Here is a 14,628-nt window from a genome sequence, read left to right as displayed (position 1 = left end):
TTTTATAAGAAGAAGAAGCCACCCCTCTCCAGCAGCACTAATTAAACTGTGACCAAAACAACTTTCATGTGTAGGTGTCAATACAAAGTAAAACACTGAACAAACACTGTGCAATGATCACTTCTGGTTATAACAGGAGTTGCCAAAATTCAGTGTTCTGATCCTTGATCTCAGACAAATTAGGTTTTCTTTCCTCAGAAGGCCAAGATTTAAAGTGGAAATAAGTAATGCTAATAAACAGCTCAGATAATTCAGAATTCCTTATTGTTTTCCACCAGACCACAAGTGAAATGGAGCTCACATTCTGATATCAGCCTTGTGTAAGTAGTCAAAGCTGGATGCTCAGTCTCACTCCATAGTCAGTGATGAAATACTGGGAGCTATGGGTGTGATTCATCCCATCCCAAGATTTCAGTCTAGATGGGATGAATCACCTTCTCTAGGTGTCACTTTCCACTGACACACAAAGTTTCTGGATGACAGCTTTAACTAAAAGTTTAACAATCAGGTAGCTAGAGCCAAGTAAAAATAATCCTAACTTTTGATTTTATCTTGGAGAATAAAAGAGCTATTATAAATGTCCTTAGTTTCCTTTTTATCCTTTCTTTCCCCTTTGGCTGGGTAAAGCATTAAGGCTATTAATGATAGTCCCCATTTTAAATATGGAAATGTACTATTTCATGGTTAAACTTTGCAGGAAATGTTCTATTGTACAGTTGCACCTTATTTGAGGCATGTTTTGTGGGACTGACCAAAACTGGTTGCTTAACAAAGGCAGTAACTTAATAATGCTGGAAAAAGGATTGTATTCAAAGCATCTCTATAGACAGGAGGATACCTAATAACATTCTATTTCAGTCCTGTCACTGTCTATGAAAGACATGCATTATCATATAAATGAAAAGACTGCTCTTTTCCATCATCCATATCCTCAATCCCCTCTAAAATAAAAAAATAAAAAAAAATTTAAAAAAAAAGGAAAAGAAAATCTATCCAGATCAAACTTTAACAACATGAAGTTCTTTGCAAATTCTTACCAACTCTTGGCAGTTCTCAGGTAGTTCTAAGCAAAATGTAATTATAATTAGGCAAAAGTGACATATTAATAGTGGGTGGATAATTAATATTTAAAAAAAAAAAAAAAAAATTATCCCAATAACAGCCTGTTGACCATGGCTTTTCCATGGGATGATTGTTTCTGGCTTACTCCCTTGTTTCCTGTTGTCCCAGTACTTCTGCTCAGCAGAGGCAGGGACTTAGTCGCAAAACTGCTTGACTTGTTCCGGTGAAAAAAATCAGGATGTTCTCCTTTGGCCAATTACAGATGGTGGTTTGCAAAAATGCTTGAGGCATTAATGATGATTTAAGCATTTAAGATGATTTAGGCATTAAAAAGTTTGTCATAAATAGTGCAATTTCTAGTGAGCAGGGAAGTCAAAGGATGTGTACGAACAGGGAGGTAATGGATCTGACTAGAAAATCTGATTAATGTAACAAAATGTTACTCACATAATCAATCCCATTTTGTTCAAAAGAAATCAGCTACTGAACAGTAATTACATTAAAGCAAAGAGAAATTTTCCATGATGGAACAATCAGAAAAGCTGATTTTCCAAATGAAAGTCTATACTCACAGTGGTTTCACTGCTATTTTCAGAGAAAAAGGTAGTCGAGAACAGCATCAACAGAAATAAAACATATGGATGAAAAGAACCACCTTGTTTCATCAGAATTAAATGCTCTAATAAGGTCATGTTGATTTCTCTTTGCCAGAACTATAATTTTGTGTGTAACGTAGATGTCTGGATAGTTAGTACTGACTTTGGAAAAAGAGACATTTTGAAAGAAGTTAATATCCTGGGAAACAAAATTTTCAAGTTTCAGTGATGATTGGATTGCCCTGTTGAAGCAGGGTAACAAATGTAGGCCTAGAAGTCTCAATGCTTAGGAAATTTTGGATATTGGCCCCAAAATATTTGAAAGACAATGTCTGAAAGCACAAAATAGGAGGAAAACTGTGGGATTTTTTGTTTTGTTTTGTTCAAATGGAGCCCTTTATCACTGTACTTTTTATTTCACTCAAAAATGGCTCAAAAGTAGGTTAGCTTTATATGTGTGCATGCATATGTATACATCTAGAATGGTAGGAATTGAAAAAAAAAAAACAAAAAAGAAGAGAAAAACAATATATGGCAAAATAAAGTAGACTCAACCAGTAAGACACCTTTTATTTTGTCCTATGCAGTCAAAAGCCATCTTATTTTTGACCTGATATTGAAGAAGTCTGGGAGATATGATTTAGATATTTTATCTTGTCCTGCTCTTCATGGTGCCAATTGGAATTTTGAAGCCAATGCAAAGTGTTAGCCTCCATTCATAATGACCTCCTAGATCTTCTAATTTCAGTTTGTCAATGAAAACTGTTTTGATATATGAAGGCTTCTGTAGCAAAACAAAATTGTCCGTGCTGGTTTTTTTCCAATCAGACATGGGGAGTTTTTCACATTTTTCCCTGATGTCTTTACAGTGATAATTGCTTGCTACTGCTGTTAGAGCTGCTAGTCAAGTGTATGAAATGTCTGGTTTGAAACTATGTCATTCACGCTGAAGATGAACATGTGGATGGATTTTTAGTGTTAAGTGTCTGAAGTGTTCGTCATTTTTCTTTAACACATCTCAAAGAACACTGGAATTCATCATGAACAAAAAGACCGAGACTGTTTTTGTCTGGTATGGCTTAATTTTGCACTCTGTGCCACCAGTGCTCCTCCACACCCTCCACTTTCCTCTTTCCTCTCAGAAATAGTCACATGGCTCACAAACCTGTGTTCTGTGTTTGGTGAGAATGGCCTTCAAGTCTACAGACTCATCTCCTCTGCATTTTTCTTTTCAACAAACAACCTTTGTTGGCCAGATATTGTCTTTCTTCAGGTGAGTAATTTATTTTCTAGGAAACAGACAAGTTTTCCATCCGTAATAGACAAACACTCCCACCCTCCCTCATCATTCAGTTCTGGAATATTTTATTCACTCCTTTTGCCCAAAATACCTCCTAATTCAAATATGTATGACTGAAGAAGATGACTGACCTCCCCTAAAGGCTTATGAGAGACTTGAAATTTTTTTGCTACTTCACAGTGAATTGAATGACTATTAAAATGAAGAACCAAACAGCCTTCTCTGATTCATATTGATATTTTGTTCCAGAATGGAAAATAAGATAATGTCTAGGACATCTGTGTAGTTATTAGAATTATGAACACATCTAAGGTTTCCAAAACAGCTTGCTCATTTGAAGAGTAATGATGCCTAAAGTACCTCAGAAGCTCTATCAGTCTCTTCTGACAATATTTGAAGCTGAAGGAGAACACGATTTCTTAAAAATCATCAAGTTTCTAAAGATCTTAACTCAGTTACCCAAATTGCCAAGTTACCAGTTACCCATATGTTCAAGATTAGATGAGGACTTTATTTTCTGAGGATGCTAAGTGAATTTTCTAGCCTGGAAAGTGTTGTTCTGTTGTAGGAGGTAAATTGCACAGGCTTTATAGACTATATTGAATTTTAGTGTCTCCAAACGAGACAGACAAACAGAGCAGAAGTTCTTATAAGTAATTTTGATTTTAGACTCACTAACCTCAGATCACAGAATCACAGAATGTTCTGAGTTAGTGGGATTTGACTCCCTCTGCATGTTAGAAATCGTGACAGCACATTCACACATGCACAATCTGACAAAGAAAACAAACTGAAAAGCCTTCCCAAAGCAAAATGGTCCTCCCAGATGAGGTTGGTATTTAGGTCAGGAACCCTGTAGACGGGGGAAGCATGTGGCTGAAACGAATTTAAAGGAAACCCACACTGGAATTTAAGAAAGCCATAAGAGCAGCAAAGCTGGGACAGAGCAGACGAGTGCCACTGGATGCTGGGTAGAGAGAAAGTTTCAAAAATATTGTGAACAGAAAGGTTGTAGAGAGGAGAAGGAGAGAGCACATATTTTAAAAGGACATTTTATCCTTTGAAAACCTGTTTGCTTTGGTCTGTTACTAAAAAAATTAGGACAAGGATTATTGTCCTATTCGTTTCACCCTGTTTCATGGAACATTGTTCTATAAAAATAAGTTACTGTTATTATCATGATAAATAAAGGACAGATCTGAACAGCGCTATAAATTTTGGTAGTTTTAGATCTATTGCATGAATTTAAATGGATGTTTTTGTCACGGTTATCTATTCCCTTGACCACTCTTTTCAAAGAATTAAGGATACAGAATTTTAATATTCAAATAAACTGCATTTTGTAGCATCATTTCTTCAGTATTTGGAAATGAAGCAGTGCTAATAATAATGATCATGCCAAAATATAAATACTAACTATAAATAATTGCTACTAGACACAAGCAAAACACAGAGCTTAGATCTTTTCATAATCAAGCTCCTTTATCCTTGTTCAGTGAGCTGTTGGATTAAGCTGAAGATGAAGACCTTGAAAATTCTGACTTCCCAAATGATACAAAATCACTCAGGTCTGGAAATAAACCAGGAATCAGAGAAACGCGTCTGCAAAAAAATCTTAGATATTGCGAAGAACTGCAAAAAACCAGCCTGGAAACAACATTTCCAGCTTTCAGAGCACTATTGCAGTCATGGCATGTTCTGCAAGTTACTGCCTTCCAACAACAAGACCTCCTAAGGACACTCTTGCCACACTGACACAGACTCCCAAAACTAATTTCCAATTAGTAAAAAACAAAACATGGAACAAAATCCAGACAAGTAGCCGGTAAGTGTTAAAAGGCTTCAGAGAATAAATAAGGTTATCCACACTAAACTTTGTGTACCCTGTTGTCTGTCTAGATTTGACCCTCATCCAAGATATTGTGGAGGAGAAACAGGAACATTTCCTGGGAATATTTTGAAACAACATGCTTATGTTTTATTTATTTTAGGGGAAAGAGAGGGCACGGTGAAAATAGTTGGATTTGGCAAGAAAGTGCAGAGTCATTCAAACCAATAGCTTGGGAGGTGAAGTTCGGGGGTTGTTTCACTGCAACTTTCACTTATCAAAGATTTTGTTAGCCTTAAATCTACATTTTTGTCAAAATAGAAGGAAAAAAGAGACCACACAGACCAAGAGAGACAAGGTTCTTTATGTAGTTACCCATCTAAATTCAAATTACTGCTCTGTCAATATTGCAGAATGTCAAAACCACTTGCAATTTGTTGATGTTCAGGTGTATTTCTCACACTCTTAAATTTAGAAATATTCATTCCTTTTCAAAAAGTGTTCACTAGAAAAATATCTTGTACTTGAACCCCCACACAACAGAAGCTAGCTTGACTACTTTCATGTGCTACTCCAGTGAAGAATGGAAGGAGGTGCATGAGAAAAACATGTTTTGAAATAATAATGTATTTTGTGGATCAGAACACCCTTTCTCACTCAGCTCCTGCTAAAATGCCTGATATTTTAGGATCCTTTCCGGTTTTCATCCCCAGGATTCAGTGCCAATTCCATGTAAAATTAATAGCCTGATCCAAATTATCCCTGTTTCAAGATGCAAATTGAACCAGATGACCTCCAAAGGTCCTTTGCAACCAAAGTTATTGTGTCCCTAAGGCTACAGTTCAGCATGACTTTTTGCAGGTTGTCAAAAAAGGGAAAAAAAAGAGATGTCTAGGCTTCAACAGTCATGTCTGGTGACAAGCAGTCACTTGCTGATTCAAATTTACTCAATGCTTGATTATATAAGGCCATAATAGATTAGGGATATAAAACAGAAAAGATGAAATATATATTATTAGCTGATATTAAAGGAATAAAGTAATTTATTCGCCTTTAAAAATTATATAAGCAGAATTAAAACAGCTTTAAATACAAACAAGTGGTGTGAGTGGTTTTTGTTCTGTTTAAACTTATGGCTCACCTGCATAACAAAACCTTCATTGAGTGAGTCTCTACAGTACTCAGAAGTGGGTGGAGGGTTGGAAGTCTTGCTTAACATGTACTTGAATAACCCAGAAATAACATAATCATCTCTACTTTAGAAATCTTTACTTTTGGAAGTGAGTAGCCCTTTTTTTCCTCTTCAGTTTGGAGACCTGTACTTTCACTATTGTAGCTCACTTTCTTCATGAAATGAGTAGAGGTTATGCTGACATTATAATTACTGATCAAAAATGAGAACAGAAACAAGGCAGTGAAAATAACCTAAAACTTTTTCAACAAACAAAACATAAAAGAACTCTTCTGAAACTGTTTTAAACTGTCTGCCCTGTATTTTTTTAAACAGAGGCTCAATTCTTCGCATAATATAATGAATAACACACACTAGGCATTGAACAAATAGGTCTGTAATTATACTACAGGAGCTTGGTGACACTGATAAAACATTCACCATCACCCTCTCATTGGAATTAGGCTAATTATGTACATAGTTGGGTGTCCATTAATCCTATTATTATTATTATGATTTAACAGTATTATTCATAATGTAGGTTTTCCTTCCTTTAATTTCAGACCTGTAACAATCGAGAATGTTCCATGCTTAATTAGCAGCCAAAAGCTTGAAAGTACAATATAATGGGACATTATGGGGGCTCTATAGTGAGTTAATGACATAGCAACCAGCTAACAAGAATGAGGAATTTTTACAGTGGCATTCTAAAATGAACTGCATGGAAGCACAAATTGTATCAAATAACATCATTGCCAGTATCCCTACCTAGTCTCCAGAAGTGAGATAGGTGTCTGTAGTGGTTTGGTTCAAAATATCCATTACTTACTTATTTTCCTTCTGTGAGATAAGAATTAGGAGGAAGCAAAGCAGGCACAAAACTCAAACATCTGCAGTACAAAGAAAGAGTTTTATTACTAATAGAACTAAAAGTAAAGAGAAATAACAAGAAATTAAAGCAAACCCCCTCCCCCCCTTCCAGCACTTTCCTCCTTTTACCCAACTCACACAAAGGGTAACAGAACATGGAATTTTAGTCAGTGTTGCAGTTCTTGATGAGTCTCTTTCTTATGGTTAAGGAAAAAAGGGTTTTCTTCAGCTGTACGTGGTTTCCAAACTGCCACCACCAGCAGACCCGCCCGGAAAGAAACAATCTGCTGTGGTGTAAAACATCTCTTCTATGAAAATCTCACAATTCCTTCACACTGCCAAACATGGGCCATCACATGGGGTTATTAAGGTTTTTAAGGATGAGTTATTTTGGCCTGCACACAAAGGCTTTCTTCGCCACAAGTCTCTAAAAGCCTCTCACTGCTTCTATGCAGCCTGGCATAGGCACTCTTCACAATCTTCACGGGCCACATGTGAATTCTCCATCCCCCCATGTTCTTCAAATGGATTAAAGAGACAAACAGTTTGTGGTATTACAATTTCTTACCACGGCATGCAAGAAGGTTTCTTTTAAGCTGCGTGCCAGAATCGTGGCACCGCCCTCTTTTCTCCCGTCGCCATTTCCAGCTCCGTCCCACGGGACTCACTTCTCTTTCTCTCTGGCTCTGATGCTGCCACGTTGAAGAGTGTTCTTGTTCAGGCTTTACGGTGGGGAAAGCCTCACTCCCTGTGTGCTGCTGGCTGTGTAGTGTCCTCTTCAGTTCAGCACGAAGTGTGCTGGCTGCAGACAGGAGGCTCCGCTGACTCCTGCTGGCTCCGCCGGCGAGGCGCGGCGAGGCACCCGCCGGTCCCAGGAAGCTGTGCCAGATGGATTTAGCTGTGTGGCAGTCCCTGGCTGGTTTTAGCTGCCTGCGGCTCCAGGACAGTTCCCACCCCTCAGCAGCCCAGGGTCTGTGCTGTGGCATTGGAAAGGGAGGGGAGGGGTAGGGCCCCCGGTCTGGCGGGGCCTGGAGGCTCAGAGACCCCCCGATCTTCCAGCAGGCGAGCTGGAACAAAAGGAAATTCCCGCCTTTCCGCACGATTTAAATATGTAAATTGTGAGAAGCGTCATTAGTCTAAAAGACTGTCTATCAACTCAGGTTCAACCCACTACAGTGTCAGAACCACATCCTTCACTCCTCAGAGGAGCAAGACTCACCCGTGCCCTCCCAGTGGTTTTCTCTAGTAGAAGGAAAGCTTGGTAAACCTTGACCCCACTTCGTTAGCAGTGCTCATCTCTGGGAGTCTCTCTAGGAGCCATTCTCTAAGACCAAAATCTATCTCAAAGAAGAGAATAAGAGCAAGGACAGGAGACAACAAAAAGCTTAAGCTGAGAGTCCCAAAACCTCTTTACACAACTGCCCGTCATCCTGGATCATGTTAGGCTAGTCTGCAGGATGGCAGTGTTCTCTATACACCATGGAAAAGGTTATTTCTAAAAAGGGAGGCTACTGAATTCAGCATAATACTGATATTTAAGGGATATGGATTTTGCTCGTATTTTTCAGGTAGAAGTTCACTGAGTAACATGAGATGTGTATACTCCATCCCCACACATAAAACACAATAATTTTATTTTGCTTCAACAAACTGTTGGCTTATGGAGGACCAAGAAGAACAGCTTTCCAGCAATTGTTCATTCTCCGACTGTGCAGCAAGGAAGAGCCTAGTATTTTCCGCAAAGTTTTGTAGTATTAGTGCTACTGCAATTCAACCTAAATTAAGCTTATTGAAGCAACTATATTTTTGCATCAAGTGATTACAGCAGCCTACACAGAATACTCTCTATTCTACCTAATTTAGTAGAGGCTGAACTATTAATTACAACTTTCCTCTGGGAATATTTCCCTGTGCTTGTTTAAGAATAGTCAGAGCTGCAATCAGGCTAAGATATTTCTCTATAACAGTTGAAATTACTTTCCAGATATGCATCTCCTTTGATTCCAATTCCTTAGAATCCTGTGGTTTTTGTTAGAGACCTGACTCTGAGGTGGCTACATGTGTCTGAGACAAAGCTCAGTAAGAAAAAGCAGTCATTAAGTAGTAACCATATTGTGTTACATCATTTCTAGCTCTCTTACCAGAAGTGTCTGGTCTCAAAACCATTTCCCGAATCAAAAATGTTGGACTGTGAAAGTCAGCTCTGATTCAAGAAATTTCAAAAATTTTCTGGGTTTTTTTCTGGTTTTCTGGTCATTGAGACAAAATTTAAAAGTTGACTTCAAGGAGGAGAAGTAAAATATGGACATTTTTCACCCATCTACCCCAAAAATATGTGGAAAAAATAGTCAGAAAAGTAGTTAATATGAAATTGTACAAACATATAAGTGGAAAGAATTATTGCCTCATTTTTGTGTGAGTGAAGGTGGTTTTTACCATAAAAAAAAATTCCATGACAGAAAGAAAAAAGGTACATCAAACAGTATTTCACAGTGTCTTTATTGAAGAACATATACCTCTTCTTTTTGGTAAGGATGAAGATGCCACAGCAGAAAGAAAAGTTTTTCTGTTTGGTGCTGTGTTCCTGTCATTCAGGCATTTCAGTGACTACATTTTTCCCTTCAAGTTTCTATACTGGTTTTGAGCTGAGCTGAATATAGGAAAGCATAATTTTGATTTGCTATAATGGCTTGACAAACATGTAATTGTCTACATTTGAGAATTTAACCCTAAAACCAGAATAAAACAAAATACAATAATTTCTTATTCAAGTGTTATTGGTCCTGCACATATTCTGCGTCAAGAAAAAAAGAATTACCACTTCTCTCATTCCCTTTGTGCAAATCAGGAATGAAAACTAAATAACAGGGCATAGCATGCCAAACACTCATAAATCAAATCTGCCCCCAAATAAGCACTATTCATAATAAAAATATGCAAATAGCATTGACAGAAGCCATGCAAATAATTTCAGAAGTAAATCAGGGTAAGTGGGCAGTAATAAATTTCAGTTTGACTGGAACGGCAGAAATTTAGATGAATTAGCGAAAGGTGGGAATGTTTTACAACCAGATGGAAAGACAGTAATCATTTGATCAAGTGCAGCTGGACGCTGCAAATTATTTCATCTTTTTTTTTGGATGAGACATGCGCAGGATATTAACCGGACTTCTTCCAGACTTACTTCTGTAAACCTTTTGGGTGGGGAAAAGAAATGTACAGAAATATCAAAAACACTGTATTATTATTCTCAATGCAAACCCATTCCAGTAACTATTAGAGCTATGGGGAAAAAAAAAAAAAACAAACCAACATTTTGGTCATTGCTGTGGAGTTTCAGCAAGGCTCCCTCCATTGTGCTTGTGCAAGGGACCTTAAGATAAAGTGCTAAATCTTCCTTTCCTGGCTGCATCATATAGGAGAAAGGGAAGCAGCAAAGACAGCCCTGAGGAACACAGGCATGCCCGTGATTCACAAAAAAAGAAAAAAAAAAAAAAAAAAGACCCTTTGGATAACACTTATGCTGGGTTCATTCTTGTACCTGATGTCTAGGAACTAGGGTGGCAGATGTCTCAGGAGCTGGAAAGACAGGCAAATCAGGCAGCTCGATAACACAGAACCCTGAGTTTCAGTATCAGTTAGGCTCATGTGGCCCAGGTATCTAGGCTGAGTTCTGTTTTTCACACACAGCCCTAAACCACCATGGTATTTGTACAGAAGAGACTCCGCAGCTGGTGTGGATACATTATCTTTGTGTTACAGTGGCAAAATAGAAAGAACATAACCAACAGCTTGCAGTCCTAGGTTCTCTACCCTGCAACTGAACCCATGGTGACACGCCTACAATGGAATCAAAGCCTCTTCCTAGGTATTTGGTTGGACTTTATGATACATTTGTTGAAGTTGCTTATCAAAACAAGAGATGAACAGTGTTTTCAAACAGGAGTATGAATTTACTGCCACTTTAAAATTTCTGAAGGAAAATAATTATATACTTCCAAAATAAGAAGCCAGTCCTTCCTTCAGATGAGATACAGCTTCAGGCAGCAAAACTTTATCAGAGCTTCTTTTGTTTTGTCTTGTACCTTCAACTCCTCCCCTACTGGAAAGATAATTTTTCACTAGTTTCTCCTTTTTTTTTTTTTTTTTTTTTTTTTTTCTTTTCTCCCCTTCCAAGGCACAAACTTTAGTCTAATTTCTTAGGTGACTGAGATGCTAATCAAGCAACTCAAGACACAGAGGCTAGTGAAAATAATCAAATGTGAAACTGTCCAGGGGAAACACTCTACTTTGATGTAAAAGAGAGAAAATTGTCATTTTGAAGCCACTAGAGACAGCCTTCTTGTTACAAAGAAGACCCTAGGGAGTCACTACCTGATTTGCTCTTAGTCAGGCTGGCATCTCAGTGACAGGGCAATTGTAATTAGGATGAATAAAATGAGAGAAGTGCCAGTTCCCCAATTTGTAATTCAGTGAGAGACATTAAAGACACAGTATTATGTTTAATTTTTTGAAGAATCAGGCACTGTGTTAACAGGTAGCAGGACTTCCCCCTATGGAGATGACTTACATAAAATCTGAATCTCTTTCCGTGAAGAGAACAAATATGACACAGGCAAGGGAGCCCAGATGGTTTTGGAACTTTAGGCAATCTTTAGAAAAAGAGAAGATAGAAAATCATATGTTGGGATTTGTTTTGCCTTCTGAGGAGAGTCACACAAGAGGAAAACAATGAAGTTTCATTGACGTAACTGATACTACAGTCTGATCTTTCATCTTTTCATCTGACTAATGAAAATTACAGGGTACTGATGCATCAAAGACCATTCTTATTATTGCCATTAGGATCAGTAACTCCAAAAGAGAATATTTTCATCATCATTTTCTGGGTATTTATAATTAATTTCCAGGTAAAAATAATATTTGTTCCAGAAAATGTGTAAATTTACATAAATAAAAACTAAAAGTTTATATTTAATAACTGAACCCTGTTCAAAATCACTTCTAAAAGTGAGATATCATGACTCCAATAGATAAACATGCACAATGGGAAAGTTGGATGTCAATCTTCACTTCCAAACACAAACTAAAATTGTCGGAAGAAATTTTGTCCTCTCTAAAGCCAGAAAATAAACAAAAAAACCTTTGCAAAGAATAAGTGCAGATTGCAAAGAATAAGTGAGGACTGTTCCAAAATAATCAGTTTGTGGCTTTATGTAAAAAGAAATATGGTTCCCCAGAAGCTGAGCTTTGGCTTCAAATCTTCATTGGTAGCTACCAGTACGTATCAAGTACCTTGTGAAAGACACAACCAGGGAGTGATAAGTATACTTCATGTAATTTTATCTTTTGTTTCTGTGAGATGAAAGCCCTGAATATGAATATAATTCAAAGCTGGAAAAGTTTCCTTTCGTACAAATTTGAATGTTTCAGCAGGGCACTGTAATATGCCACTATATAACATATATATACATATATATATATGTGCACACTATACTTTCCTTTCTAAGACTTGCATTTTAAAATTGGAGGCAAAGGTTCCAGAAGCCTGAAGAAAATTCATATTTGAGTGATTCGGTGACCATCAACATTGCAGGGGCCACAAGTTCTACACAATCAAGTCCTCTGCCACAGCAGCTAAAAATGATAAATACAACAACAATAACTGTGCACTGTCACTGAGCTCAACCTTGGCCATGTCTAATTTGTAGCAGTGCCTAAGTCTAATCCTAGTGAAGTTCCTGTCTATAATACAGATTGAAACTGGTTTGTAAGCAGGTGGGCTAGGAGACAACCTTGCTGTGATTGGTCCCTCTGGCAGTTCTGCATCTGTAATGTAGGTGGACTGTCAGGGTTACTTGAAGATTTCTTTTATTGTAGCTGTCAGCCCAGTCAGTGCCACAACCATTAAATTCTGTTGAAAATATCCATTTTCAAAGAGAAGATACGTTCCTTGCTCCAGCTGCCTCCCTCACCTTGTCATGAAAGTCATGAAACCAACAGCTATGTATTGCTGTTACTTGTAATTCTAGGTTTGTCAAATTAATTTTTTCTGCTGATGCTTAAATCTTGACTATCTATTTATCTATCCATCTATCTAGTTTTTTTCCTGAACCTGGAAATCAGCAATTCCAAACTCTGACCTTAAGTCTCGAAAGTGTTGTCACCAGAGTCCAGCCACATTAACATTACATCATGGGGTTTAAATCAAAAAGAAATACAACAAACAAACAAACAAACCCCCAAAACAACCAAAAAAAAGCCCCAAAACAAAGCAAAACCAAACCAAAAACAAAAACAAAAACAAAAAAAACCACAAAAAACCCCAAACCAAACAAAAAACCAACCAATAACAACAACAACAAAAAATCCAACAGCTACTCCCCCCACACAAAAAACAAAACCAGAAAAATGTTCATCCCTTTACAGTACATCCCCCCAGAGACTCACAGGAAATCAAGCAGAGAAGAAGATCTATGCTTTTTGAGGGAAAAGTAAATGATACTTTAAATTTAAGCAAAAGGAAAGATAACTGGGAGGTAAATCAGGTGATTTCTATTAAAAGGGAGGATGAAGAAAAGCTCTTTGGCTATCACACCTCAGCTCTAAATGAGTAATTCTGTTTGCAAGATAATCTTTTGAAACTTTTCAGTTTTAAAACCAGGATATGAGACATTAGACCAATTAAAAAAAAAAAAAAAATTCCTTTTAGTCCGGTGTGGCACCACTACATCATTGTTCAGAAAGTAATCAAGATGGCTAAAATCCCGTGGCAATATCCTAAGCCCTCAGTTTTTAAATCCCCTCAGTCTTGTCACCCCGTTTCACTGCGCTGAATCCTAGCAACACTTTTGTTTCCAGCATTCATTAACAACGTGGTTAAACTCTTCTACTGGAACATGGCTGTCTTCTAATAGCTCAGCAACAGCAAAAGTGTAAAATCTGTTAAGGTTTGATAGGAAATAATAACAGCAAATAAATAAATAAATAAATAAATAAAGCATTGCAAATTACTGCTAGCCAAAGAAGGTAAGTAGAATAAGAGGACTTGTATGAATACATCCATGGAAACTGGCTAGAGAGCATTTAGACCTGTTTTAATGAGCAAAAGAACAGCCTAATAATGTCTGGAAAATAATGGGAACATTGAATTCAACAAAGCACATTGTGTTCAAATGAAACCCATCTTGAACAAAACACTTAAAAAATCAGTAAATAAGAGTGAAACCCTGTTTATATCACAAACAATGAGAAAACTTCAGTAAAAACTTGAGAGCCTTTAAAAGTATCACTTCAGTGTGAGGAATTCTGGGTATCACAAGGAATGACTAGCTAGGTCATTCAATACCAATGTCAATATCTCCTCCTACAGAGAGAATAAAATCTCCTAGGGATGATTTAGGATCTCCTAGGATCTCCTAAGATTACAATCTTCTAGGGAGGTATATTAAAAAACATTTTAACGGCAGGTGAATGATTGACTAAGTGAAACAAAATTAGCAGATGAGTGCTAAAACATAGCCTGTATGCTTGGCAGTTGGGGATAACATATATATGTAGTCCTAAGTCATTATTAAATCATGGAAGACACAAGACCATTACTTCCATTATGCTTTGGATGGGTAGGCAGGATTCATTCCACATGAGCCACAGGGTGCCAAAAATCAGCCTCAGTCTCTAAAAGTACATATACATTTCTGTAATTGTCCAAGAGCCTGGCAACATATTTCAAATGCATCCAGAACTTCCCACAGAAGGTAAGAGTAACTAATCCATGTAACTACCTTCTCCATTATGTTTG

The sequence above is a fragment of the Coloeus monedula genome, assembly GCF_965178545.1.
Source record: "Coloeus monedula genome assembly, chromosome: Z".
Classification (NCBI taxonomy): domain Eukaryota; kingdom Metazoa; phylum Chordata; class Aves; order Passeriformes; family Corvidae; genus Coloeus; species Coloeus monedula.
This window is presented reverse-complemented; position numbering follows the sequence as displayed.